Raw genomic sequence first — 6,034 nt, 5'->3', positions numbered from 1 at the left:
CAAACAAACAAGCAAGAGGCCACGTGGAGAGGGAGCAACTTGTCTTCCTTTTCAGGCTGAATGTGATGAATGACTGGTTGAGTACTCGGGCAGAAAAGTGTGTTTCGGAGAATAAAGAAAAAGAAATGCATCAGGGAAACTGGTGTTTGAATTTTGGATCTAGATGAGAATAATATGAGAAATAAGGAAAGTTCTGGAACCTCAAATACAAGGGAGTAGAGAGTGAAAACGAAATCCTAGTCTAGGTGTAAAAAGAGACTCACTCTTCGCCGGGTGGGGAGGAGGTCAGGATGGAACAGAGGGAGCTGAAGCACAGCATATTTGGACTCACTGAAAAATGCTGAGGTGTTCCATTCACTAGCTGTAGAATTTAGTCCACTAAATGGTGAAATGGGCATGAATTCCTATCTTTACATAAGCTCACTTCTATTAGGAAGAATGGGTAGCTTGTAATTACTTCTGAAGAGTAGCCACTCTGTGTGCATAGAAGGGCCCGACTCATAGATGACGGAGACCTTAAACATTTGCCTCAGAAAATGGCCGCAAAGGAAGGCAGGTTGTAAAGCCTTTCAGCCCCATTTCATGGGCTCACGGGCTGGTGTGGGAAAACCCTAAGTATGCTATTGCTGCAGCTTCTTAACCAACCACTCTTGGCAGCTGTTACCTGCTGTGAAAGTTAAGCATGACACTGAATAAATTAAGGGAGGTGTAACTATAGTTGTTCAATTGTCTTTCCTGCGTGACTTCTACAGATCAATCTGATTATTTTACAGACTGACTTTATAAGGAATAAGGATCTGGAACACAGTCCAAGTTTTTCTTAATAGGTAATATAAGTGGGATTAAAGATTAAACTTTAAATAGTTTTGGTAAACACTGAAGACTTCAGTACCACATAACTAGTGATGCCTAGTGATCCCTGGCATTTTTTCAGTATGTATGTGGGAGGGAACAATGAATAGGAGAAGGGTAGATAAAATCTTCCTGTCGTATGATACCTGGCAGCATCCATCCATTTCCAGAATGGCCACTTTTATGTCTTGATTTAAATAATCCATGAAGGAGAAAAGGGTGCAGTTCCTTCAAAGGCGGGTGAAGTGAGCCACTCTCTGTCTATCAAGCCTTTTTCCTGCTGTGACTCACAGATTGATGGCAAGGTGAAACTTCCTTAGTTTCACAAAATGTAGTTTGATGTTTAGATAATCATGCTTGTGGTTTTTGACCTTTTTCTTTAGAATTTTTGTATAACAAGTAGTGCCCATAGCAAATTAAAGTTAGATTAGCTGTGTGGTCTATCTCATAAGGATACGTTACATAGGAATACATATATTTAACACTGACCTTTTTTTTAGGTAAAAGTGGACAAATATTTCTAATTTCATGAGATTCAAATTAAAATATATACAGGCATATTGCATTTCTACTTATCAAACAATAATGGCTACAAACTACAACTCCAGTAAAAAATGTTGTGAATAATAACAACAATATTAAAATATTCAACAAACTAATTTGTTGTCAGTGGAAGTCTACTATTGGGTGCAGGTGGTGTGTTCCTTCATTCTGTGAAGGAACTTGGGGTTCAGGTTAAGGATGAGGCAGTCAGAAAGATCTCAGAGGGTATAATATCTGAGCAAGCCTGTAAATAACTTTTCCTCTGATGAATAATGGGGGAAGGATGTTGTATGGGGGTGTGAGAATGTAGGGAAAAGATCTTCCTGCTGGGAGCATATATACAAAGGCAGGTGGGTATGGAGAACTATAAGCAGTCCACTACTGCCGTAAATAGCATTCAGCAGATGCCAGACCTTGGAAAGCCCTCTATGCCGCCCTAAGAGATGCAAAACAGCTTCTGCTGCTCTTCTAATACCTTCCATTAATGGAGTTGAGCAGAGGGCTGCACCGGTCTCTAGTGTGGAGGGTGAGCTAGAGAGCCAGCTGAGAAGGAACACTGAGGGCTTGGCTCTGGTTGCCCCAAAGCCATCTGCCTGGCCCAGATGTCTTCACAAGTATGTGGTGTAGACAACAGAGAAGTGGGGAAGGGTTTCAAACAATCCCTGGGTGCAGGTTAAAAGGTGGTCTGGACTGGGATACCATTTCTAGTTGTGAGCTGGAGAAGGAATGATGGGGTTGGAGAGGAGAGAACAGATTCAGGGGACTTTAGGTCAGCGGGATTTGGGTATGACTTGGAGAAGGCAGGGGATGGTGGAGGAGGAGAAGTCCAGGATAACTTGCTAATCCCTGTCTGGTTTCACCTGCAGAGGTGGCGAAGAAGTTGGCTTTAGTGGTGACGTTTGCCTCTTGGACACCCGAGTGCCTCTGAGACACCTCATAGGCAATTCAGTCTGGAACTCGTGGCATAGTCTGGGCTAGATGGACAGATTTGCGGGCAGCCAGCCCTTCTGTTCCCAGGGGTCCTTTTTAGCTTGCTCTCTAGTTCTCTGGCAGAATCTATGAGCGGAAGATGTTAGTATAACCAGCAGAAGCTCACTCTGTCTTGTCTACCAGGGTCACAGGAAACCACATTCTCTTTTCCTTAAAGCAAAACCAATGGCATATGGTAGAAAGGGGCTTGGGGTGGGGGAAGGGACTATTTACTCTCTTAGGAGCACATCCACCAAAAGTGGTGCTGTTGGGGGAGGAATTAAGATTGTGCTTGCCAAACTGAGAGGAACTTTCAGTACAAACGCTGAGCGCTCTTAGCTGCAATATAGCACCTTCTGTAGGCAAAGAATTTTGTGAGCTTGGAATGATTACAATTTAATATACATGTATAGAATTAGGATTTCATGCAAATGTAGTATAATTTATTATCCTCATAGCGCCACTGGGACTAACAGGAACTCCTGTTCTTAAGGTGCAGCACACAGCTCTATACCCCAAATCAGAACCAGCTCATTAAAGCTGGCCCTATTGCAATGCAGGTAGGTCAGGGAGGTTCCTAAATTGGATAAGGAGCACCATGAGCATTGACTGGCAATACTCTGGTGGCAGGAAGATGTTGTTAGGCTGGGTAGGACAGAGCTGACACAGTGAGACGATTGGAAAGGTGGGGAAAGGGAGGGAGCTGGTGGTTTTGAAACGGAGCTATGGTTGGAGGAGGTTAGGGAAGCAGATATCAGGGATGGATAGCTTTCAACTGGGAGTTCTGGGCCCTGAAGAGGGGAAGGGAGTCACTGCTGATTACCTGGAGGGAAGCAACAGAGCAGAGAATGAGACCCTACCACCTCCAGTAAGTGGGGTTGGACATTCGCACGAGGTGAGAGGTGAGAAAGCCTGCTGGAAAAGCATCTGAATATGTGATGGATGAGCCAAGTTAAAAATACATGAGATTGTAGATCAGGGGCAGAAAGCACAGGATATATTTACTTTCTCCTTGGGCAGGAAAAGAAGAAAAAATGTTGGCCTTAGAATTTGCACATGTTGGTTAAATGAAGTGATAAAGTGGCCTCTGGAAAGAAATCTTGGAGACACAGCAATTGAAAGCAGGGTGATGATGAGGCACTATTAGTACTTAAGGGCACCAGGAACCCATGAGAGATAAGATTGGGTTTGTCCTAGGGTGGAGGACAGCAAGTTAAAGGTCTGGGGACAATGAGATAAATCCAACCATTTTTATGGAAGAGGAGGAAGAAGAGAAAGTGGGTCGTCAAAATAATAAAAAAGTAGGAGCCCAGAGAGGGAAAGAAAAGTCTACGATTCAGTGTAAAGTGAGCCATGAAGCCTGGATTTGAATCTGGATTTGGCTGTTTCCATCTGTGTCCTCTGGGCAAGTACTAGGCTCTCCGAGCCTGAGTCGTCCTTTCTCTCATTCTGAAAACAGGGCCTAACTCACATTCTCTGAAGGGTCATTGAACAAATGAAACAACCTGGTTTCTCGTTTCTATTTTTATTTTTTTCTCCTATATGGAACCTGTCTGGAGGTCCACGGAAACAACGTGGTCGCAGGCAGCGGGGAGGATTCAAGGCCTGGGTGTAGGACATTCATAGTGGAGGAGCCTCCAAGTCCATCTGGTTCAATAGGAAAAGTTCGAGAGCTCTCCTGGACTACAGTTATTGGGCTTGGAGGTGGGAACACACGTGGCCCCAGAAGAAACATTTTGCTTACCAACTTCCCACTTTGCTGGAGTTCTGGCATTTCCACTGGTCAGTAAGCAGCAAAGATCCATGAAGCCTGATCTGAATCCAAGTCTCTGTATGAAGGGCATTCTTCTTCTGTCTTCCCATAGGAGGTACAGCTATTAATTACACTAAGTGACAAAGATTCTCCTTGTTGCTTGACAGACACAAGGATGAATCTTTGTTACTGACTGCAAATAATAGAAGTCTGGTGCTGATCAAGAGCCAGGCTGGGAAAACATGCTTGGAGACACGCGGGGGGCATATGGCACCTTCTTCTGAATCAACCCAAGAGGCTGCAGGGAAACAGAGTAGGTATTATTTGGTCAAGTTCCTCCTATGAAAATATAGCCTGCCTCCTTTTTTATGCTTGTTCAGTTCTGGCAGTGGAACAACCTGTCTCTTTACATTAGTTCAGTTCTGTAGAGAAACAGTCATTTAGAAGGAAATACTTGGAAAATCCAGGCACGGATCCATTTTTAAAGTCGCAACTGAATGATTGCTTTCTTATTGTGCTACATGGGGCTGGAAAAATCATTCCTTTCTGTACATATTTTTCTTTTCTTTTTTTTTTTGCTTTGTGTTTTCATTTTGCTTAAGACACGCATATGTGCCAGAAATGAAAACATTTTCAAAGGGCAAGTTTCAAGGACAACTAAAAATAGGACCTGTTGCCAAATATACATTTCCCCAGTATGTAAATGACTGGAAAGGAGTACAATGAAAAGCATATGCTATTCAAATTTTCTTTAGGAAAAAAAGAAAAAAAGAGCTGGAAGGTTTGACTTCTGGCTCTGAAACTCTTTAAACTAGTGGTTTGCTCTTAAATTTTATCCTTAGTCTTCAGACATGATTCTCTGCATAGTCTATGTCTATCTTTTCATGAAAATGGGGGAAAACCCCAAAGTAAGAACAATTTTATTATCCAAATGGGAAAATGTTATTTCATTGCATCAGTCTGTGGCTTGACATGAAACATTCAAGTAATTATCGAGGCTAAAAAAGGTATAAAACACCCAGAACATCTAGGCCACTAGCAGCTGCTTCAAGACCCAAGGATGAATCAATGAGTTGAGAAGTAAATGCAAATTTATTGAGGGAAGAAGCCTTTGGTTTCTTGTGTTCCGTGGTCTGCAATCAGGAATTACCTCAAATTCTTTCTGGGGGATAAAACCAAAGACACAACTAAATACATTAATTAAAATCAAAGACATCAACGGTGACAGAGATTTCCTTGAGATTCTGGTGTGGTTGCCCTCTGTGAATGAATGCTGTCTGTGCTGTGCCTTGTAATTTAGCAGAATCATCATTCATTATGAAAAATCCCACTGGCGAGCCAGTCTTTTGAGTGCCTTATTTTATTGTCTGAAAAAAAAAAATAGTTTGGTCAACGAGTCACACTTACAATTATTCTACAATGTCGTGTTGGAGAGTCGCACACCTGAGTTGCTGCATCCTTCATGAGGAGGATCCCATGGGGCTGGGGTCCCCTGAGTTCCCTGGAGCTCTCCTCTACCTCTGACAGGGCTGTGGAGGCAGTGCTGGCCCACGAATTGTGACTGAAGGTCTAGACCTTTATCCTTGGAATTATCTCACTTTCCCAGCCCTAGTTAAATTTTGCCTTCCATATCTTAATGTTTCCATGATAGAACATGGAAAAAGAAACTTAGAAAAGATTTCATCTTTGCTGTGAAGAAGGTCTGACCTTTGCTCACATTTGCCAGAGAAAGTGGCTTACAGCACCAATTAACATGAATTATTAACTCCCAGATTAATAATTTATTAGAAGCCTAACGGCCCGAGGCACTGCCCGATCACACTATTGAAAGAAAAACGAAGAAAACAGCATAGCTCTAATTATAACAATTTATGGACGATGCTTAGAATAAGTAATGGCTTTTACACTTTCTAAAGG

The 6,034-nt window shown here is 42.6% G+C and overlaps 1 long non-coding RNA gene across 1 annotated transcript; it reads right to left on the bottom strand.

Annotated features, from left to right (window-relative positions):
- Positions 1 to 3,870: 3,870 nt before the first annotated feature.
- Positions 3,871 to 5,798, bottom strand: LOC147577609 (uncharacterized). Its single transcript, XR_015255873.1, has 2 exons — positions 5,525 to 5,798; positions 3,871 to 4,415 (listed from the first exon to the last, which is right to left on the bottom strand). It is a non-coding gene; the product is annotated as an uncharacterized LOC147577609 (long non-coding RNA).
- Positions 5,799 to 6,034: the final 236 nt, after the last annotated feature.

The sequence above is a fragment of the Puma concolor genome, chromosome C2 (genome assembly GCF_028749965.1).
Source record: "Puma concolor isolate L17-30 chromosome C2, mPumCon1.1.hap2, whole genome shotgun sequence".
Classification (NCBI taxonomy): domain Eukaryota; kingdom Metazoa; phylum Chordata; class Mammalia; order Carnivora; family Felidae; genus Puma; species Puma concolor.
This window is presented reverse-complemented; position numbering and strand designations above follow the sequence as displayed.